This window comes from Mauremys mutica, chromosome 2, assembly GCF_020497125.1.
Source record: "Mauremys mutica isolate MM-2020 ecotype Southern chromosome 2, ASM2049712v1, whole genome shotgun sequence".
NCBI classification, from domain to species: domain Eukaryota; kingdom Metazoa; phylum Chordata; order Testudines; family Geoemydidae; genus Mauremys; species Mauremys mutica.
The window spans coordinates 261,520,056-261,544,162 of NC_059073.1; the positions used below are offsets into that span (position 1 = coordinate 261,520,056).

Here is a 24,107-nt window from a genome sequence, read left to right on the forward strand (position 1 = left end):
GCTATGGGATGACGAGTAGTGGCTGCAGAACTTTCAAATGCATAAGGCCCCTTTCTTGGAACTGTGTAGAGAGCTTTCGCCAGCCATGAAGCTCAGCAATACAAAAATGAGAGCTGCTCTGACAGTGGAGAAGCGAGTGGCAATAGCTCTGTGGAAACTTGCAATGCCAGACTGCTACCGGTCAGTGGGGAATCAATTCAGAGTGGATAAATCTACAGTGAGGTCTGTTGGGACTCAATTTAGCAAGACAATCCATAGACTTCTGCTAAGAAGGGTAGTGACTCTGAGCAACGTGCAGGACATAGTGGATGGCTTTGCCATGATGGGGTTCCCTAACTGGTGGGGCGATAAATGGAATGCATATCCCTATCTTGGCACCAGACCACTTTGCCAATGAGTACATAAATGAAAAAGGGTACTTCTCAATGGTGTTGCAAGCGCTGGTGGATCACAGGGGCCATTTCACCGACATCAACATGGGATGGCTAGGGAAGGTGCATGATGCAGGCATCTTAGGAACTCTGGTCTGTTCAGAAAGCTGCAAACAGGGACTTTCTTTCCAGACTGCAAAATAACTACTGGTGATGTTGAAATGCCAGTCGTGATCCTGGGAGACCCAGCCTACCCCTTCCTTCCATGGCTCATGAAGCCGTACACCAGCAGCCTGGATGGCAGTAAAGACCGGTTCAGCCATAGGCTGAGCAAGTGCAGAATGGTGGTGGAATGTGCCTTTGGACGTTTAAAGGGCTGCTGGCATTGTTTGCTTTCTATGTTAGACCTCAGTGAAAGCAATATCCCCATTGTTACTGCTGCCTGCTGTGTGCTCCATAATATCTGTGAAACAAAGTGAGAAAAGTTTCCTCCAGGGTGGGGGATTGAGGCTGATTGCCTGGCAGCCAGTTTTGATCAGCCACACACTAGGGCAATAAGAAGAGCACATCGAGGGGCTCTGCTTCTCTGTGAGGCTTTGTAAACCAGTTTCAGCAATGTGACTCTTATCTGTGGTGTTCTTTACCAAGCTGTCCCCTCCATTGCATTTTCTCCCCTGTAAACACCACCCCCACCAACCACCATGTGCTGAATGAATAGAGTCTTTTCTCTTCAATCCATTACGCTTTACTATGCGCATACACACAGAGAGACAGCAAAGAAAAGTAAGATAACTTGGGGCAAAAGGGCTGATAACACTGGGGGGAGGGAGAAACAAGGACAGCTTGCTCACAATTGCACTGCAATAGCAAACAAAGGTGTGGGAATGGGCACCTTCTGTTCCTTGTACCCGCCACTGGAGTTGAGTGCAAGGGATACCAAACTTCCCCATCCCACCTCATAGGATGTTTTGGGGAGGAGAATGTAGACCTGGGCGATGATGGCAGCAGGTTCAACTGAGGATGCAGAGGGACTCTAGCATCCAGCTGCCTTTCTTGAACCTCAACCAGATGCCTAACCATGTCTGATGGCTCCCTCATAATCCTCAGCATCTCTTCCTTCATGGCACGCTCTTGTTCCCTGCATGCTCTCCTGTCCTCCCTGTCCATGTCCAGGTTCTCGGAAGTGTAATCCTCCATGCGCTGAGCTCTGTCTTGTCACTCTCAGAGGCATGCATTAACTCATTGAACATATCCTCCCGAGTCTTCTTTTTCCACCTTCTAATCTGGGAAAGTTTCTGTTCCAGTGTGGAGGATGTATCGATGGACAAGGTTTCAGCTGCAAAGAACACAAAGCACAAGGGTAGCATTAACACTGCATACATTGTTTCAGGTGCAAGGTTAATTTTTTTTATTAAAAAAAAAACACCCCTCAATGCACTTCCCTGCAAGCCACAATGTAATCACAACTGTTGGCTACTGCCAGAGTCGGTTTGCTGCACCAGCCATGGTGAGTAAGGCCATGAGGCATGGGAGAGAGGTCTTGTGCTGCTGCTTTTGTGAAGACATCATCCTTGGGATCACTGGTTGCAACTTCAGAAAATCCCCCTTTTCCCTAGGAACCTGGATGGTCCTTGAGGACAGGCACCAGTGGAAAGCCACCCAAATAGTTTGATTTTTACAAAAGCGGCACCAGGTTGGGGGGCGGGGGGAAGGAAGGAAGCTGGAACCCTCCTTTTTTTAATGCTGGTTGCAATACACTGTGATCTCTTCCAACCACACTCACAGCACGCTTGGGAAAGCATGGCTGTGTGACACAGATTTCACCAAAAACGGGTGGATTACTTGTTGAACTGTTTGCGGTTTAAGGGCTAGCACTTAAAAGTTCCCATATTTCCCCTAGGTGACCATAAGCGATATCACTCTCCTGAGGGTAACAGAGGCAGCAAGGGAGCAGATGCTGCAAGCGTCTGGGTACAGACCTGGTCCTTATGCTGCAATGCTGTGCGCTGCAATGATGCCAGCAGAGTTAATGCTGGAGTGGTGCGGGAAAGTGTTCTACCATGGTAGACAAAATAAGGCAGCCCCTCCCAGAAACCTTCTGCAAAGGATTGCAGAGTATCTCCATGAAAGCTTCCTAGAGATCTCCATGGAGGATTCCAGGGCCATCCCCGTGCACATAAACAATCTTTTTCGGAGAGCGCCCTCTGCGTAGCGGGAGTGGCCACTGATACCCACTTCACCTACTTTTTTGTTCTGATTAAACATTAAAAATAGTAGCATGTGTGGAAGCCAGTAAATAATTAACAAGGTTTTGAAGAGATCTTAATGAATGTTAGTTACCATGAGTTAGGTTAACTGTGACCCTGGTGACGTGAGGAAGCAAGGTAATGTAAGACAGAGTGAATTGTGTGAAAGTTATTACGACCTTGCAATATGCAGTCTTGCAGTCTTGTTTTTCTAGTGAGATAGCAGAAAAGCTTATGTATAAACAAAATGTATTTGTTGCTTTTTACTGTCTGTATTATTGCTAGAAATTGTCTGAAACAACGGTATAAAGGCTTGATGTAATTGTTTACCAGTTGAGAGACCTGTCCAGGACTGGGGTGACCCTGTGTCCTATGGCACTCTCTCCCTCCATGGTAATTACTGGAGAAATAATAAAGAATTTGATTTTGCTGCACCCAAACAAAAAGCGAGAACTGAGTTTTTCTTCGACAATTTGGGGGCTCGTCCGGGATGGCAACGCCCACGGACCCACAGACGGCTACTATGGATCATTCCCCTTCGAACCCCATGGCGCCACATGAGAGGTATGAGACCTTTTGAAATCTCTATTGGGGTATCGGAGGAGGACTTTCCGTGAGGACGTCTGTCTCTGTTGGGCTCACGCCATCTGAACTTATTGACTGTGCAGCAGGATCAGATGCAAAGTGGTATTGGGGAGAGGCCCCAATAAGGTTAGTTTATAGCAGTACTGGGAACTGCTGAGTTGGCCAAGGAAATGCATAAGGTAATGCATAGGTAAATGCATTAGAATGCACCGGTGCTGAGGGGTTTTTACCGCCTCAAGAGGGGTTGTCATACCGCCTCATGGTATTGGTCCGGACCAGGTAAAGATGCATCATGGTAAAAAAAAAAAAAAGAGATAAAAAGGTTAAAAAAAGGGTTTAAAAAAAAAAAAAAAAAAAAAAAGAAGGAAGAAAAAGAGGCCTTGGTGTGTGTGTGTGTACACCAGTATGAGTGGCTGTTACCGGGCTAGCCCGGTAACTAGTGGATCTTTAGGAGATCCGACCCACGGTGGGCTGACTCAGCCTGGCATAGTCCGGCGAGGAAGCTGCCTGGGTCTAGGGGTGTGTGAACCCATCTTCCCTCCCCTTTCCCTTCCGTGTGGGCTACTGACAGTCTGATCATCTCCTTGGTTTTTGAGCCGCTAGCACGGACAGGACACCCTCTCTGTGTGTGTAAGTGGAAAATGGGTAAGGGACAGTCTAAATATTCCACCTTACCCCCTAAGGGTGCCCCAGCATATTACATGTACGTACATTATGGTCCTAAAACCTGCAGGTATTTAAATGATTGGAATCTGTACACGCGTGAAAATTCATTTAAACAATGCCCATTAGAAGGTACCTTCAATCTAGATAAGATCATATATCTCAGTGGAGCTTTAATCACAGAGAAAAACCTCTGACACAGTGTGAGCAATTTGTCTAGGAACGGGTTAATTTGAAATTCGGCTTAGCCCTGAGATAAAGGAGAAGTTGTTTTGTGTTCAAGGTCATGAATTAGTGCGGACTATGCTAAGTGCAAAGAAAACTGCTTTCAGCCCCAGCTGCTTATGGAAAATAGAGGCACTACAAGTTACAGAATTGGAATTATATTTGCAAAGCTTAACTTCCCAGTGAGACATGTGTGAGTATTAAAGTGGTTTAAGGCTTGGAGCATTCATATTTTTCCCGAGTGATGTGGGAGCATTCCCAACACTCTCCATTGTTGTTTTATTATTTTTAATGAGGCTTTAAAATTTGATTATATGCTCTGTCGGTCTGATCACCTGACATGAGGGATAAATTAGTAACAGGAATTTGTCACAGTTTGGTGAGCAATTAAGAATGGGGGGCACTGTAGAATTTACACCATCTATCTGTTTTACCCTTGTTAGTTTATGTTTGCTTTGTTTGGTACTGTTGCTGTTATGTGTTAAGAATAGCATGATTATAGGTGAGCTCTAATAGAATAAGGAAACACTATTTGGTTTTGGTGCACTATTTAGCTTTGGCTCTGTTTTGTTTAACCGGTTACTGATGTTTTTCTGCTCTGTTCATTTGGGCGTTAGGTGTGAGCGGAACTGAACTTCTCGTTCGTAATTCCTCAGGGTGGAAGCCATGTGTGCGATGAAGCTCTGAGGTTGTCCTGAGATTTTTACAGTCCCGCCCCCCCCGTAGCGGACAATGTAATAGAAGTAGGAAAAATCTGGCTTAGACTGTAATTTTCTTCGCTCTCTGTGTAATTTTCTTTTCTGTTTAAGTGTCAGCAGACAAATGGGTGGGTCTCTGGGTAGACCCCTAAAGGGGTTTGGATTGTGTGTTAAGTAAATGGCCTTTACGCAATGGCCATGTATTTTTGCCCAGGTGGCAAGCCTTACTAGGGAGGACTCAGGTAGTCTTGTGAGTAAAAATGTTTTAGGGAAAAGACCAGAAGGGTGGGGGCTAGTTGAGTAGCCCACCCTCCTAGCTAAGAACTGGTTGTGGAACAAGCTCGTGTCCATGGACGGGACGATTCAGTGAGGAAAAAAGGATCGGGCCCAAGCGGACAGGCAACAGACAAAGAGATTTGGAAAACAGGTTGGAAACTTTTGAGGGTGTAGTGGAAAGAAGGAGTAAGTGAATATAAGCATGAGGATTTCAAATACTCAAGAGGATATTTGGAATGGTGATTTGAGTTGATAAAAGTGGCTGTTGGAAGGGAAAAGCAAGTGATTTTTAAGAGAACAGTTTTTGGTGTCTATGAAATGTTTGTAAATAAATTCAGGCAAAGAACTTATTAGATTGCAATCATTTGGCTATGAACAATTTTGTTAAATCAGTTGAAGAATGTATACAGTGCTATGTAATGAGAATTTTATTAGGCTCTACAGGCACTATAAGTGGTGATGTTTTCTTTCAGTGTTTAAAAGCAGGAGTTAAAAGAAATAAAAAGCAAGCCAGAAATAATCTGTGTTACTGCAAATTAACTAACTGATAAGGTAAAGGCCGCTGAAACCAAGGCTGTCTAAGAAACACATACGAGAAAATATGGGGTAATTCCTCTGTTTTGCCTAGAATCAACAAGAGTATTTGTATATTTTAAGTATTTAATTGCCCAGACGGGGTGGACCTCTGTTTTTGTCTTTCAGATAATCAAAGAAAACTAATGCCAGCTGCACAGCATTCAACGTACCTTGATTTACTGGCACAGTAAAAAATTATGTTGTGTGTTCTATGTTCTGTCTTGTTGTGTTTTTTTTTTCGTGGCCAGAATTGTTGTGTTTAATATTTTCATGAGATGGTCTGATTTGATATCAAGCGGAAATGTTGGATTGAGATGCAGATACTTGTTTTGTTCAATTTAGAATACAAAGTGTTTGGTTACATCAGAAAATGTGATATACTAAAGTCTAATACATTTTCTTAAGTAAGGGAAAGAAACTACATTGGCCAAATCTTTTAATTGAGAATTGTTGTTAAAATTTGCATACTGACAGTCTTTGGAAGCGAGGACATGAAAAGTTGACCCACTCCCCATATTGTGCCTTTAGACTTTTCTAGAAAAAGCACAGCTATTACCGGGTGATATGTGCTGGAACCCTCTCCCCTGTAGGATGCTAAACCTTGATTGTTTTGGGAAAGAAGAAGAAGCACTCACTCCACTGACATTGCCAAAGTCCAGGAATTCCTGACTGAAACGGACATTGAGAACTGACCCTGGTGAAGAAACAAAGAATTACATACTGGCAGGAAGAAATTTGTGGGACCCATGCTTGGGACTGTGGTATTAATTGGATTTTGGGGTTTATTCTACAGGCTGCGCCCTGTGTTCTGGATAAATCCTTCAGCATGTATTGCCCTCCCTAATTGGATTTTAACTGACATTGCCCTTATCCAGTTTTCTACATACCCAGATTGCTCACAAGGGGCTGCCATTAGATTAGCACAATAAAAGGCATGGGTTATTTCCTCTGGACAAAAAGGGAATTGACCAGATCCCTGTGGGCTGGAGCCAATAGTGTAGTGGCCATTTGGACTATTCTTAAAGGCCAAGAACATGATAAGAAATTGGGGCAACTAGAAAAGGCCACTAGTCTTATTTTTGGAGCTCAGCTATCTTAAGTACAGGCTGAAGTTGGTGAGTTACATGTCATTTCCACCCTTAGTTCTATGACCCAGAAGGAGACTGACAGAGATGGTATTGAATATCACTGAGGCTGGGAAGGCATTGCAGTGGGATCTGGACCAGACTTGGCCCACTGCCCTTACAGACACGTCAGGAGTACCATCTGATCTGTGGTCATGAAGACATACTTGGACACTTTCTGGATGGAAGTGTGGACATTCACAGTGCTCCTTCCAAGCATATGGACCAGTTAGGGGGTGTGGGCTCCCACATACCGAATCCTGCTGGGTCCATGAGGAGGATGCATGTGGAACTGAATTATTTACCGAGACATCTGGGAAATTAGACCACCTGGTATACCTACCTGATTTATAGACAGTACCCCTAGAATAACACCTGACAAGATATACATATTGATCTTACCACTGCTGCAGGCAATTATATCATTTACTGGCCTGCAGATAGAATACAGATAGAATGCAGATAGAATACAGATAGAATGCAGATAGAATGCAGATAGAATGTTGCAGGTAGCTCTTAGATTTTAGGTATATTTTGATTGGACTAGAATAATGCCTGATCGGTTTCATAATTTGCTTTCATTGTTACCAAAGGTTCAAAGAATCTCTGAATTGCAAGGGCAAATTCCCATGCTTTAGAATATATATCAAGATGGAAGGAATGCCTTTCATACAGCTTATAGAGTGTTTACTTTATGTACTAGGTATAATGTTTTGTGCTTTGTGTTCACGATTGTACAACAGCCCCATTATATTATTCCTATAGGATTGTTATTGTTTGTAGTGTTGTTAGTTAATTTAGGATTATATTATTGTTGTTGTTGTTGTTGTAAATAACGTAAGAATAGCAATACCTTTCATGTTCATGCTAATCATGCATTGTCATTACGTCCCATGACGGTTGACATGTTTGCTGTGGAATCTGAAGTCCATGGTTTCATGCGAATTGAGAGTTGACATTGTTTGTTGTACTAGAAGTACAAAAGGGGGGAGTGTGGAAGCCAGTAAATAATTAACAAGGTTTTGAAGAGATCTTAATGAATGTTAGTTAGCATGAGTTAGGTTAACTGTGACCCTGGTGACGTGAGGAAGCAAGGTAATGTAAGACAGAGTGAATTGTGTGAAAGTTATTACAACCTTGCAATATGCAGTCTTGCAGTCTTGTTTTTCTAGTGAGATAGCAGAAAAGCTTATGTATAAACAAAATGTATTTGTTGCTTTTTACTGTCTGTATTATTGCTAGAAATTGTCTGAAACAACGGTATAAAGGCTTGATGTAATTGTTTACCAGTTGAGAGACCTGTCCAGGACTGGGGTGACCCTGTGTCCTATGGCACTCTCTCCCTCCATGGTAATTACTGGAGAAATAATAAAGAATTTGATTTTGCTGCACCCAAACAAAAAGCGAGAACTGAGTTTTTCTTCGACACATGTAACCCCTACAGTTTGATTGGAAATGTGTGGTTACCAGAGGTGCCTTCCCCGGCATCATGCTCCATTGACAATTGATCCTGTGAAGGGATGGGCTCTAGGGTTAAAAACAGTTCTTGGCTGTTGGGGAGAATGGATCCTTCACTTGCCTGCTTCACATTCTTCTCCTCCTCCTCCTCCTCCTCCTCCTCAACAATGTTTTCCTCGTTGTTGCTTGAGGTAGCCCGGGGTTCCTGGAAGGTATCCCCGGAGCATTTTAGGGTAGTCATGGGGTTGCCACTGAGAATCGCATGCAGCTCCTCATAAAAGCGGCATGTCTGTGGGGCAGAACCAGAATGTCTGTTTGCGTCTCTTGTCTTCTGGTACGCTTGCCAAATCTCCTTTATTTTCACGTGACACTGGTGCGTGTCCCTAGTGTAGCCCTTCTCCCCCATGCCCCACGCGATTTTGGCATAGATGTCGGCATTTCTTCTGCTGGATCAGAGCACTGCCTGCACAGACTCTTCTCCCCACATAGCAATAAGATCCAGCACTTTCTGTGTACTCCATGCTGGAGTGTGTTTGCAACCTTGAGTCTCCATGGTCAGCTGTGCTGACAAGCTTGCCACACTGATCGAATAGGAAATGAAAATTCAAAAGTTCCCAGGCCTTTAACAGGGGAGCAGCGGTTTCCTGTGTACCTGGCTGACATACAATGGAGCTGAAAGTGCACTCCAGAGCGGTCACAGCGGAGCACTGTGGGACACCTCCTAGAGGCCAATTCATTCGAATTACACAACGCAGTGTCTACACTATTCCCAGGTCAACCTGGAGATGTCGAATCAAGCGCTATGCCTCTCGCGGAGGTGGAGTACAAAAGTTGACTTTACAAGCCACTTAGGTCGGCAGAAGGAACTCACTAGCGTAGTCACATATATTATTAAATTGAGCTAAGGTGGCTTATGTTGACCTAATTTTGTAGTGTAGACCAGGCTGGAGAGAGTGAGGAGAGAAAAGAAACAAGGGTCAATTCTGGAGTAGAAGAGATAGGAAAGCAGAAAAGAATGGGAGTGGCTTGTTGGCCTGTCAGTTTGTGCGCCTCAAATTCTATTGCAAGGACCCCGCACAAAGCCCTTGTCCCTGTGGCTCCAAGCAAAGCTAAGGCAATAGGCTATTAAGTTGCTGGCTGGAGTTATGTACTGAAATATTGTTTTTATAGGGTTGGAATCCTTACGTCCCAGCCCAAACAAAGGCAATACTTTTGGAAACAGGAGGATACAAAATTGAGTCCAACTGGCGTACTTGTGAACTATATGCATAATGGACATTGCTGGAGTAGCAGAAAATAAAACTAGATTTGGTAGAATTCCAGTTTGCTAAACAAGAAGCTATCTGCTGTTTGTAAAAGGTATTTATCAAGATAGGACAATGTGGCAGGTGAACAGCTGTAGTGAAGTAGGCAGAAATTCAAGCTACCCTGCAGGTGTGTGTCTTAGGTGGTAGGTGCATGTGCATAAGGAGGCCAGAGGGTGTGGGTCTCTAATGAAAACATTAAATAAGATCAATCCCAAGACCGATCCTTTAGGAACTCCACTAGTAGTCTCCTTCCTGCCTGATAGTTCCCCCTTCAGCAAACCCATTTTCCCTTTTATCTAGTTCCTTACACACCTTACAATTCTTGCACTAATCCCCATATTCTCCAGTTTAACTAATAATTTCCCATGTGGCTTTACTGAAATCCAGATAGATTAGATCTACCACATTTCCCTTCTCTAGTGAATCAGCTTTATTAGAGAAAGATACCAGGTTAGTCTGGCATGATCTACCTTTGGTAAACATGTGTTTCATTTCATCCCATTTTCCTCCATGTCTTTAATTATTTCTTCCTTCAAAATTTCTAAAGCCTTGCATACTTCTGAGCTCAGGTTGGTGGGTCTATAGTTGCCAGGATGGGGATAGGGAGATCCACACTTTGCTGACATAGAGCAAGGTGACTCTGATTTTGTGCAGGTGAAGTGAATTTCCCCCCAAGGTATATCAAAATGACAACAAGCAGAAATATTTCATACATCTGGAACTATAGAAAGGAGGCTCCTGCTGCCTTAAAATACCCAAATGCTAAGACCTGAGTCAGCTGCAAGCAGCTGACTCTTTTGAGGCTCACTGTTGTTTGTATAAGCTGCAGTAGTTTGCAAACTCTGAAGACATGCCTCCTTTCTCTTCTCATTTTTGGTGTAAGTGCACCCTCAAGACAACTTATCTTCTTTCTGCAACCTTCATTTATTGCAGTTGTTCTAAACAGCCTTTATTAAGTTACATAAAGGTTTTGTTAGAGTTAGGAAATCTATTAAAGTTGATTGTAGCTTTAGGGAAAGAATGAGTTCACAAAGCATCACAGTTGAGTTTTGCAGGGAAGTGTTTCTTCACAAACTAATTGAGCATATTTAATTAAAACAATATTAAACCCTCTACGTACAATATTCCCTTATTGTCTCTCATTTGCTCATTCTAAGCACTTATTCATTAGAATGTTCAGTAGAATTTTGTTCTGCTCTGTTTGCTATAGAGCATCCGAGACATTGCAGATCTTTAACAAAAAAACAAACAAAAAAAAACCTGATTCCCTCCCATATTCCCATTCTGTTAAACAGAAGTGTATGTGGGAAGCGGGGGGGTAAGATACATTTGTTTTGCTTTGGAGAAGGGGAATTACTCATAAAAGGTAGGTGCTAGCCTGCATAATATGGATGTTGCATGATAAGATGTGCCCACATGTTCAAGACTCCTATCTCACCTGTGGGAAGGGGATACTGCTTTAGGTTTCTTTTAACATTCTGTTTGAGTTTTGTAAGAGATAATGAGTAACATTTTCTAAATTGTCCAAATAACTTAGAGGCCTAAGTCCCATTTTCCAAAGTGACATAGATGCTTAGGACTAAGTCTCAGTGAATGTCAATGGCATTTAGGCTCCAAGTCACTTGGGCACATTGAAAATTTTATCTAAAATTAATTTTGCCCTGACAATGAGATTGATGGGCAGGCACCCTTAGTCATAAATAGGGTTTACCTGGAAGGTGTTCTTATATAACAGCAAGAGCAAATAAACGGAAAAGACAGTGACCCAGATTATCTCCTCCAGATCGATATATGCAGGGTCCCCACTGAAAACAGATCTTCCTCTGCTGCATGGAAAGGTTGTCAGCCATGTCCAGGGCACTGTCCTACAGTTCCAGACCTCACAGGTGCCTCTCTAAAAGTCCAGGATCCGTGAAGAGGTTGAGGGCAAAGGGGGAAGATTGGGACAGGGCTAGGAGTTATATTATCTCTTCCATTGAGAATCCCCCTTTCTAGGTTTGCAGGGGACAATCTAGACCCAGGGTAGTGACTGGCACCATGACTCGATTGTCAATATATGCTAAGCACTGAAGGAAATACTCGCTCCATCAAAGTCAATGGGAGTTTTGCCACTAATTCAATGTGGCCAAGATATCATCTATAGTGTCCAGTTAAAAACTATGGGTCGAAATTAGGGAGAAAAAACGTAATTTGAAAATGTGGAATTTGGCTAAGAAACCTGAGCTTACAACTTTGCTCTTGCAAAAAAGTGACATGGGATCTTTGGCAGCCACAGAGTGCCCAGGCCTTAATTTGACATCTTTTGGAATGTTGGTACTGGGGATGCATTGGAAGAACTGGAGTTGGTTTGCTTCTTCACTGTCAGCTTATTTTGTATCAAATACATGTTTGTTTAGATTGATCACTGATGTTCAGTAAAAGAAATGGAAAACTCACTGATGGTGTAAAAAAAAAAAGATTGCAAGTCAGTGAAGATGGTAAATTACTATATAGGGTGAGATTGTGGCTTGCCCTACATTTTGACTCTTGTTGTCTGATCTTATTTTGGGGCAGCACGATGAACTGCATAAAACAAAGTAAAACATGCTGACATGTACTGGTCAGTTATAAGTAGAAATTGTACATATTCAAAATTACCTTGAAGCCGTCATTTTAATATGTAATCTGGATGTATTTTAGATTTGAGCTATTTTAATACAAGAACTGGAAATCCAGTACAAAAATATGAATTTGTCTAATTTTTTGAGGGAGAGGGGTGGGAGTGAGAAAGGAAAGGCAGTAATTGTAGGATACTCAGATGACAACTCTTTGTCTTGCTTTCAGGGAGCAGTAGTAGTGCCTGCTCACTGCCCCAGGATGTGAGTGTTTGAGCCTTTGCCCGTAAGTGGGGCATGGTAGGGGGACCAGGGCCCTCCTTTTCCACCAGGTCCCAGCCCAGGGCCCTTTGGGAAGTAACACTGCCAGGCTCTTCACCATACAGAGCCTAAATCTGCTACCTTGGGATACTTCCTACCTATGTGCCCCTTCAGTTTGGGGCATGGATCTTATATTTCAAACAAAGTCTCAAATGAGCAGGGCAAGACCCGTCTAGAAGGGGGTGGTGGTTGGACAAGGAACTGTCAGGGGCCTGACCTGCTATGTGATCCCCTCTCAGTCCCTACCTTCTCTCTGGCTTCCTGGACAAGGAGTCTTCTCTCCTGCAAGCTATCCACCACTCCTTTTGTCGGCTTTGGAGTTCCTTGTAACCCATTCCTCCAGCTGGAGCATGCTCGGCAGACCTGTACTGGCAGGGCTACCTGGGCCCACCAATATTGCCTTTCAGGCTCAGTAACCCTGCTGTCTGTTTGCTGCATTATCCTCATCTTCTGTTACTGCGAAATATCTTCATTCTCCTCAGAGGAAATCATCCCTCTTTCTGGAAAAAAAAGTACATTGAAATGTTATTCTCAAATAACATTCCTCTTGATCATATGGTTGAGTCTTTCCTTTGTGAATGCCCCATGTAGCTTATGTTGCTTAATATTGTTAATTCTGTATTAAGATATATACCTATATGTGTCAAGACAATGTACTTGTAATATCGTATTGCTAATGACCCAAAATATCAATGAATCTCCCTCCCCTCAATACCCCCCCCCACAAACAAACCAAAATAACCCCCTCTCCCAACATTAACTTCCAATATACATAGGAGCTAACAGTTTTTAGAATCACTAGGGACTGAGCTCTTTCTCCCCAGTTCCATCCCTTCTTAGTCAAGCCACAGATTCAAGTGCCTTTGATTTTACAGATATTCTTATCTGCTCTCAAATTCACATCTTCTTCCAGAAGGGTTTCATTGTAGCACTCGATGGCTTCAGGGATTGATCAGGGCAGATGGAGTTTTTCACCTTTAGGGAATGGTTTTGAATTCATTTCCAGTCAGAAAAAACAAAACAAAAGCTGCATCATCTCATGGCTGCTCAATAACCTCTATGAAATATGATGGTCTCAATATTCAGCACAGGTCCCAGTGGACAGTTGCCCACATCACAAATCACATCACTGCAGTTGAAACTAATTGGCATTTTTGTTGAGGATATTACTAGATTGTCCAGAATATATTCTGGACAATCTAGTCTGTTTAGGTTCTTTAGTGTGTCCATCACTTTGGTATCAGGAGGCTCTGGAGATTAAACTGACCTCTCCATCCCATAGGAGATCCTACCATATCAGGGTTAAAGCAATCTCATGGGTAGCCTTACATTTCTGCTGCCCATTCTTTGTGTTCTGTGCCTATATTAAGGACTTCTGTCTCAAGGGTTGTCAACTGAGAACCTTCCCAGGAACTAACATTCATTACAAATGATTTTTCCTAGAAAAATAAAAGGTGCTGTTGTGTATGCAACAAGAATATCTGGTTAGCAAACTGACTTGTTTGTTTCTGCTCTGCTGCCTTCTACCACATTTTCTGTCTCCTCCAACCAGTTGTCTGGATGACACGTGGAAGTGAAATTTCCTCAGTACTTGTTCCTTCCTGCCTGGCTAATAGCATCCATACTTCTCTTTTCTCTCATTGATGAGCTGGAGTTAGTCTTTATCACAGCTTTCCTTTGGCTTTGATTAATTTGACTTTCACAAAGATACCCATTGGTGGATGGGAAGAATCTCACTTAGAGAGAAAACCAAAATGGAAACTACAAAAGCAGCATCTTGAACGTAGTGCTCTATTTTGTGCATTTGCTCAGCCTGGTAGCAAGGTCTGCCTGAGACTTCAAAGGGCACAGTCAATAGCTTACTATTTATTTTAAATGTACAGTATTATGAATGAGGGGATGGTATACCTAAAGGTGGAGTTCATTAGGCTAAACCCAGTTTAATAGCACAATATAAAAAGAGTACTTCAAAATAGATTTTATTTTGAAATTGTGAGTGAGCTATTAATTTCCTCCCTTTGAAATGTATTTCCATTAGCTGACATCAGGAGCATCTTAGGACAAATGTTATCATGATGTGGGGTTTGGAAGAATTTTTACTAGGAATTTTGAAGTAAATGGAATTACTCGAAGAATGAATTTAGCCTTTGTATTAAAGCACAGTGGGCCAGAGCCTCAGCCTGGGTAAATCAGTGTAGTTTCATAGAATATATAGAATATCAGGGTTAGAAGGGACCTCAGGAGGTCATCTAGTCCAACCCCCTACTCAAAGCAGGACCAATTACCAACTAAATCATCACAGCCAAGACTTTGTCAAGCCTGACCTTAAAAACCTCTAAGGAAGGAGATTCCACCACCTCCCTAGGTAACCCATTCACCACCCTCCTAGTGAAAAAGTTTTTCCTCATATCCAACCTAAACCTCCTCCACTGCAACTTGAGACCATTACTCCTTGTTCTGTCATCTGGTACCACTGAGAACAGTCTAGATCCATCCTCTTTGGAACCCCCTTTCAGGTAGTTGAAAGCAGCTATCAAATCCCCCCTCATTCTTCTCTTCTTCAGACTAAATAATCCCAGTTCCCTCAGCCTCTCCTCCTAAGTCATGTGTTCCAGCCCCTTAATCATTTTTGTTGCCCTCCGCTGGACTCTTTCCAATTTTTCCGCATCCTTCTTGTAGTGTGGGGCCCAAAACTGGACACAGTACTCCAGATGAGGCCTCACCAATGTTGAATAAAGGGGAATGATCACGTCCCTCGATATTCTGGCAATGCTCCTACTTATATAGCTCAAAATGCTGTTAGCTTTCTTGGCAACAAGGGCACACTGTTGACTCATATCCAGCTTCTCATCCACTGTAACCCCTAGGTCCTTTTCTGCAGAACTGCTGCCTAGCCATTCGGTCCCTAGTCTGTAGCAGTGCATGGGATTCTTCCATCCTAAATTCAGGACTCTGCACTTGTCCTTGTTGAACCTCATCAGGTTTCTTTTGGCCCAATCCTCTAATTTGTCTAGGTCCCTCTGTATCCTATTCCTACCCTCCAGCGTATGTACTACTCCTCCCAGTTTAGTGTCATCTGCAAACTTGCTGAGAGTGCAGTCCATGCCATCCTCCAGATCATTAATGAAGATATTGAACAAAACCAGCCCCAGGACCGACCCTTGGGGCACTCCACTTGATACCGGCTGCCAACTAGACATGGAGACATTGATCACTATGCATTGAGCCCGACGATCTAGCTAGCTTTCTATCCACCTTATAGTCCATTCATCCAGCCCATACTTCTTTAACTTGCTGGCAAGAATACTGTGGGAGACCATATCAAAAACTTTGCTAAAGTCAAAGAATAACACATCCACTGCTTTCCTCTCATCCACAGACCCAGTTATCTCCTCATAGAAGGCAATTAGGTTAGTCAGGCATGACTTGCCCTTGGTGAATCCATGCTGACTGTTCCTGATCACTTTCCTCTCCTCTAAGTGCTTTAGAATTGATTCCTTGAGGACCTGCTCCATGATTTTTCCAGGGACTAAGGTGAGGCTGACTGGCCTGTAGTTCCCCAGAGCCTCCTTCTTCCCTTTTTTAAACATGAGCACTACATTAGGCTTTTTCCAGTCATCCGGGACTTCCCCTGATTGCCATGAGTTTTCAAAGATAATGGCCAATGGCTCTGCAATCACATCCGCCAACTCCTTTAGAACCCTCGGATGCAGCGCATCCGGCCCCATGGATTTGTGCTTATCCAGCTTCTCTAAATAGTCCCAAACCACTTCTTTCTCCACAGAGGACTGGTCACCTGCTCCCCATACTGTGCTGCCCAGTGCAGCAGTCTGGGACCTTGTTCATGAAGACAGAGGCAAAAAAAGCATTCAGTACATTAGCTTTTTCCACATCCTCTGTCACTAGGTTGCCTCCCTCATTCAGTAAGGGGCCCACACTTTCCTTGACTTTCTTCTTGTTGCTAACATACCTGAAGAAACCCTTCTTGTTACTCTTAACATCTCTTGCTAGCTGCACTCCAAGTGTGATTTGGCCTTCCTGATTTCACTCCTACATGCCTGAGCAATATTTTTATACTCCTCACTGTTCATTTGTCCAATCTTCTACTTCTTGTAAGCTTCTTTTTTTGTGTTTAAAATCAGCAAGGATTTCACTGTTAAGCCAAGCTGGTCGCCTGCCATATTTACTATTCTTTCTACACATTGGGATGGTTTGTTCCTGTAACCTCAATAAGGAGTCTTTAAAATATAGCCAGCTCTCCTGGCTGTATTTTAAACATGACTCCTTTTCCCCTCATGTTATTCTTCCAGGGGATCCTGCCCATCAGTTCTCTGAGGGAGTCAAAGTCTGCACTTAAGACAGGGATTTCACCTTTCTGTTTTGCAATAAAAATACAGCATATCATCCTCAAATTTACTGCACTTATTCTTCAATTACAGAATGAATTTTCTGAGCATTTAGAAGTACATCTGTTAATTAGTTTGGGTTAAATTAATTGAAAGCTGGGCTCTAAGAAATTTTGAATCTGTGTCAGTCTTTTCTTTGTCCTGTGTGATCTTAACTGTGGAATAACTCAGACTTCAAACTTTCCATATGTTTAAAATTAATTGAAATTTCTTGCATAGTCTATATTTTAAGTAGGTTGTAATTATGAAGTGATTAATAACTTAGTATAGCTAATTTCTATGTTTATATAGGCTACAGTCAGGCTGTGGTCAACAGCCCAGGTAATTCTTAAGTGGGGCCATTGTGACATCAGAGGTAACTCAACCAATTATCACTCTTCCTCTACAACTGTTTGCATGAAACAATTTTATTGGTTGTAATGACTCAGCAGTATGAGGGAGACTGAACACATGTCTCAAGTGTTTTCATTGCCAGATTACTTGGCCCAGCTGCCACAGCTTTCCATGGCTATATGTTAGCTTGGGCAGCATGGCTTGAAAGGCTCTCCATTGCACTGCAGCCACAACCCCGCTGCACACTTAGGATGCACTGCTGGGGGAATTAAGATAGGAGCTCAGGGGAAGACCTTAAAGCACAGAGATATTTGAACTCAGGAACTTGGCTCTTCCTGTCCCCCCTCTCATTGCACCAGTCTCACTAACACAACTATCTAAGTCAACACACCAATTATAAATTAAGGGCCAGAGCAATCAGTTCCATTTGGCTGCTTTTGGCTACCCTTATGATGATGATGAGAGTCAGCTTAACTCTTTGGTATGCTCTGACAGTTTTGTTCCGCTTTGGTGCACTGGTGAATCTGCCTTTTATTTAACAGTGTGTCTCTGCTGATTTCTTTTATGAACTGTAGTGGGCTGCTATCAAAGCAATTGTTATCTGATGGGAGTTCACCTCCACTACTACTTCTGGACTTGCACCTGCCTAAACCATGACTATCCTCATTCTGTTAGCTTTGGCCCAGACAGTACTGTGCAATTTTGAAAACAGGCTGTATCTGCCCATCCCAGAGGCCATGTCTACAATGCAGCCTACCCTTTAGAAAAGCCCACATATGCCTATTCCCCACTTGCACTTTGTAATAAGTGTGCCTATAAATATTTGTTCATGCACAAGTTTTTCAACATGTTGCCTTCTGTGCTGTTAAACACAACAGTTTTTGAGTTGCTTAATATAGTAATTTCAAAATAATCAGAGAGATACTCATGTGGGGAAGTCAACTACATGTAAATTATTCTTGACTGAGGCGATTAATGTGCATGCACATTGTCTGCTTAGAGGAAAATTTAAAAAAATATAATTTTCTCTTATGTATGCTAATAATAAATTTGAATATTAAACGAAGATTACATGTATTACATTATGGAAAAATGGGATACAAAGTTATTTACATTTAACTATATTAATGTGAATCTTCCTTTAGCTATACATGCAAATGACTAATATGAGAGTGTGATTTAGGAGCAGGTATATATTTTTATCATTAGTTCAAAATTAGATCCTATAATACTTTGCATGACAGCAGTGGCATCCATTCCTTTATTATAGTGTGTATGTGTGTGAGAGAGAGAGAGAGAGAGAGATGGAGTCTACAGGAACCATGCTGAAGCGGGCAGTGGGGAGTAGAGCAATACCGGGTTATGGGGGTGTCACACTGTCTGGAGTGGCTCACAACTGTGAATGCCTACCTCGGGGCAGAGTGTCAGAAAACAGGGTAGACACTCCCAAGTGGTGGTGTGTTCTATAATTAGATTTCACCAAGCCAATGACAAATATGAACTCCTGGATCACTATGCCAGTCTCACCATGGAGTTAGACAGTCTCCTTAGACTCTCCAGCCTATATTGCCATCCAGACAAACTGGGCGTTGTGATAAAAGGTCACTTAAACCTAAAATCGCACCACATCAGGTTGCTCCCAGTCCCAAGAGACCAGTCACTTACCCCAGACCAATTGATACTCCAGATTGCATATCAAAGACAATACTGGCAGCCAATTCTATAGTAAACTAAAGGGTTATTAGCTAGGAAAAGGAAATGAGAGTTATTGAGAGGTTAAAGCAAGTAAAATATATGTACAGGTGAATCATAGTTTGTAATTCCAAATGGTGGCAGTGATGTAATAAACTGCTAATTTCCCAAAAGTCTTTCCAGGGCACCCACATTGTCTCTGGGACTCTCCACTTTGTATCTGGTACACTTCCTGCAAGATTCCAAACAGCTCAGGGATGAAGGGTTTTTCCTAGAATCTATTCTTATATCTTCTTCTGACAGAAGACATGCTGAGAGTGTCTCGAACCATGTGGGCTTTTCCTTTGATGATGAGTGAGGAATGCACTTTGAGTCTCTGACCTTCAGTCACAATGGCCATTTGCTTTGGAATTAGCACTTTTTCTGATAAAGTCCTTCATTAGTGTTCCCAATTCTGCGTTGATGTCTGAGTTATTAAGTTACAGGAGAAATTACAATATAAATGTTTGCTGCATCATAACAGGATACAGATAAGAGAAAACAATACACATAAGATCCCATTGATTTTATGAAGTTTAAACACTCAATACACTTATACATTTAACAATTGTTTTGATCTATGCTAATACACAAGTGAATTGGCCTGAATACACTGTGACATGACCTGATCTGCCAGCATCACAGAAGGCCCCACACCTCTCCAGATGCAATACATGTTCCTAGTGGAGGAACAGTTTAAAAGGACACTAGTAGCCCAGGAGAAATGAGAATGAATTATATGTGGCACCAGGAAGCAAAGCTGATGCTGAGAGCTGTGGCAGGAGTGTCAACAGCTTTGTGAAGGTTGCTTTAGAAATAGGGACCTGAACCTTCCCCCACTCTGCTTTCTTGCAGAGTTGAAAGTCCTAAAAGAGAGAAATTGACTGAAGAGAACACTAAGAGACAGAGGAGAATCTGCCAAGCCAGTGATCATACCTCAAACTGAGTTGCTTCCGAGTTGGTAGGAAGTGATCCAGCCGGAAACATAGTTTGGGGGCAGTTCAGTAACTGGGATGGTGTGACTCATGATCAGAAAGGGTTAAACATCCTGCAGAATGAATGACTCAAGTTCAGCCCTTAAAGACAGATGGGGAGATAATGTTTGTGTTTTTGTGTATTTACATATATATGGGTAGTGGTCAATGTATGGGGAGATTTTGGCAAACCAGTAAAGTGCCTGAAACCACTATGGCTTATTGCTAAAAGCAGCCTAGTTAGCAGTCTCAGCTTGACCAAGGCAGGAGGGGAGGGGGTTTTGGGTGCCACAGAAAGGGCAGCTTGACCCCGTGTCCTTCCTGATAAGAATTTTGTTGAAGTTGCTGATACGTGCATTTTAGAAGAGCAGGATGTGCCCTCAGGAATGTCTATTGGGGCCTCAAGGCTGCAAACTCTGGATAAACCCACACTTGGTTAATCAATAATCAGAAAGAAACTCTTGCTTGAGCATTGAAACTGCTTACTTAACACGTTTTCTTTAAGGGACATTTCATTCTATTACTAATGTATAAATAAAGGGAAAAAGTTTGAGGCAGTTGGACTCTTTTGGGACTTGTTTGGACTCTCCCTCTGGATACATCTTGCGGTCCCCACCGGCAGATGGAATATTTGGCCACTGGAAGCTGCTGCTGTGTCACTTGAGAGCCACACTCAGCTTTGGTAATGATCAAGGGTCGGGGGTGTTTTACTAACCTGTTGCGGACGTGTGCAAGTGCTTGAGACTAAGTAAAATTTAGCTTTAAGTGAGCACTCTTGTGTTGTCCTGTTTGTGCCAGCCATCGGTCGGACGGCCGTGTCTCCCCTGATTTATTTCCTGACACCACCTCACATAGAGTAAAAGTTACCAAGAGCTTTGGGTTGAAAGAACCCCAGGTAACAGTCAACAATGTAATAAACAGTCCCTGTCTATACTGTATTCTGATAATTCAGAGATTAAAAAACATTCTAGCATTTAAATGAATTGTAAACATGAGATATCACTGTATTCATCTAATTACCTATTGTTCCCCCAGGGACTCCAACCTGTCAAAGAAGGCTTGAAATTGTCTAAAAGATCATTGGGTCCTGATCCTGTTATCTCAGATCTGTTTAAGCTTCATCAGGGGAAGTTTGAGTCGCAAGATTGAGGTCCCAGTTCAGCTGGAAACACCCTGAATATGATATTGGGCATAGGTTATAGTCCAATGGACTAAATTCTAAAAGAACTCTTTGCAACTACAAAGCTCACAATCTCTGCTATGTATCTGCACCTCAGGAATTGAATTAATGTCTGTATTTATATTGATCTTTTAACCATGACTCTCTTTTCTTTTTTAAATAAATTTTAGTTTAGTTAATAAGAATCGGTTGTAAGTGAGTATTTGGGTAAAATCTGGAATATTCAGTAATCTGGGAGATAATGTATCCAATCCTTTGGGACTAGTAGAACCCTTTCTTTTATATGATGAAATAAGATTTTCAGAAATCTTCATCATATTTGACTTGGGTACCTGGATGGAGGCCTGAGGCTGGGTTAATTCAAGGGAACTGTGTTGTTGGCTTCTGGGCAACCAATGAAGTAATAAAGAAGCTGTTTTATGCTGTCTTGGTAAATCTAAGTATTGAAAATATCCACCAGCGTTGGGGATTATCTGCCCCATTCTTTGCAGTTCACCCTAATTGAGTGACCTCAGCTGGCCCCTACTGGGACCCCAGGCACAGATGGACACTCTAATAAACCCCCAGGGCCCTGGATTTGGATCCAGTGGAAGGGGAGGGCCTGAGTCCCCCTACCTTAACCCCCCATTGTTCTTTCGTAGTGACAGCTCTGAGGAGAAATTGGAGCAAGTGGGGGTGGTTGAGACTGCAGTGGGTGCCCTCTCTGGGATGACTTGGCTGACAGAAACTATAAGGCCATGAACTGACCACTAAGCCATCTGGTCATAAGACCTTCCTGCTACAGTGTGTTTATGTATATAAAAACATAAATGATAATATGCACCCTCCTTAGCTAGTCATTTTCAGCTACTCTTTTGTAATTCCAAAATAGATATTTAAATTAAACAAGAGTAGACTGCAATTTAATAGTGTGTGATGGGGTGTGCTAGACCCAGAAGCCCCCTGCTGTAGGCCTCAGGGTCCTGCCACACCCCAACCTAGAGAAGAGCAGAAGAGAAGTCCTGCAAGCAGCCTAGAATGGTTGCAGGGAAGCAGCCAATGAGAGAAGCTGCAGGGAGCAGCCAATCAGGACCCAGCAGAGCCATATAAAAGGAGCTGCAGGCTGAGCACTTGTCCCTTGCTGCCTGGAGCTGGAGGAGAGTGGGTTGTGTACCGGGCTGGCTGAAAGAGCAGCAGGACCATGGACAGCTCAGTGTGGACAGGGATGGGGGTGCTAAGAAGTAGCACCTGGTTGACTGCTGGGACTGAGTAGTACTGAGCCCAGGGAGGGCCACAAGAAGACAGGGTTTCCAGGCAGGGATATGGCCCTATACCAGGGCCACGACAAGTTAAAGGCTGTATGTCCTGGAAGGGGTTTGTTCTGTTTTACATACTGACAGTGTATGTGACTCAACTGGAGGGCCAAGTCACTGAAAAACTGCCTGAGAAACCACTGATGGATAACCATAAACTGAAAGGCTGCAGATACACCTGACTAGAAGGGGATGCTTGTGACAGGTGGGTGCCATGCCCCATTACAGGGTGTCATGGACCACCTCCCTTCCAATGCATAATTTTTCAGAGCTATGATCTAGTAATAAAACTTTAAGCATGTGCATAGTCCATTGAAGTCAATGTTTGAAGTTAAACACGTACTTACATATTTTTGTTGGATTAGGGCCTCATTCATGTTCACATAACATCCCTCTGGCAATTACAAAGGTTGCTTATGAGGAAAAGTAATAAGGTTTTAAATGCATGTTAGTTGTCTTTTAATAAGGAGGAAAACCATGTGATCTGTCAGCCCTCCATGGACCATAAGCAAGTGCTTTGCAAACCACTGGATTAAAGATTTATTCTGGGAGAGTGAACACAGAGCTGGCATTATGGAGTTAACAGAAAAGTGGAGAATAAAAGATTGAAAAGGCAAGGAAGGACACAGGTTACAGAAATATGACTGCAGGGTTAGTCAGTTTAGGCAAGGATACATCCAGGTGACTCAGTTGTATGTGTGCTTTTTAAAATGTTTGATAATGCTGCAGAAGTGTGTAAGTAATAAGTGGAGATCTACCAATCTCCTAGAACTGGAAGGGACCTTGAAAGGTCATCAAGTCCAGCCCCCTGCCTTCACTAGCAGGACCAATTTTTGCCCCAGACCCCTAAGTGGCCTCCTCAAGGATTGAACTCACAACTCTGGGTTTTAGCAGGCCAATGTGGTTATGGGAGCAATCTGAATGAGGTGAAAGCTAGGCAAACAGATTTTGGAAGACAGGCCACGCTTAAGGGGCAACATAGAAATAGGTGCGGAGTCAGCAGCAGGGAAAAAAGAAATGAAAGGGGGTATTGAGATTGGTAGCTGAAGCAGTAATTGCTGGAATCAGAAGCAGAATTTGTTTTATAACTAAATTAAATATCTCAATCCAATCTATCCTGGACTAGAAGTAGTCCAGTATAAGCCTAGCAGGGACCCCGGATTCCAGTGCACGGGGAGAGCTGTATGAAAAGAATATACAGTGGCTCTGACATGTACCATCCACCTTTTCCTAGCCAGTGCGATGAACCTTCTTCTTTAATGAGGAATATCATTTGCTGGAAATTGACAAGAAGATGCTCTTCATAACAGCAGACAGCCAGGCCCCAAAGTGAGCCTGAAGCGTTAATTGTAGCCCCTCAAGCCTGAGCGCGCTCCTCCCTGTGTTGAGCGAAGAGTATTTTAAGCGTCCTGATCCCCTGCTCAGCCACCCTCCTTTTCTTCTTCTTCCGTACCTATAACTGACCCGTTTCTCATCTATTCCCAGTGCAGCCAGTCTGGCTAAGGCAGCAGCGGTCTGGTTTTAAGCCCATCCAGTAGATGTCTCTATTGGACTCATCTACGCCCATCCCCACCCAGTTAAACTACATCATCCTTTATTCAACCTCTCCTGGGGGCCGAGAGCCGCCCTCCTGTTCCCCTTCCCCGCAGCCCGGGCCCCCTCCCGTGGGCAGGGGGAGGAACAGGGGGCTGGAGACACCCTCGCCTCAACTTCCCGCCTTCTGCTGGGCCGGCCCCGCAGCTGCAGG

At 43.1% G+C, this 24,107-nt stretch overlaps 1 long non-coding RNA gene across 1 annotated transcript; it reads right to left on the reverse strand.

Moving 5' to 3' along the window:
• Positions 1 to 1,146: 1,146 nt before the first annotated feature.
• LOC123363037 lies at positions 1,147 to 24,011 on the reverse strand. The gene is made up of 4 exons (XR_006576684.1): positions 23,578 to 24,011; positions 22,708 to 22,773; positions 12,691 to 12,944; positions 1,147 to 1,707 (listed from the first exon to the last, which is right to left on the reverse strand). It is a non-coding gene; the product is annotated as an uncharacterized LOC123363037 (long non-coding RNA).
• Positions 24,012 to 24,107: the final 96 nt, after the last annotated feature.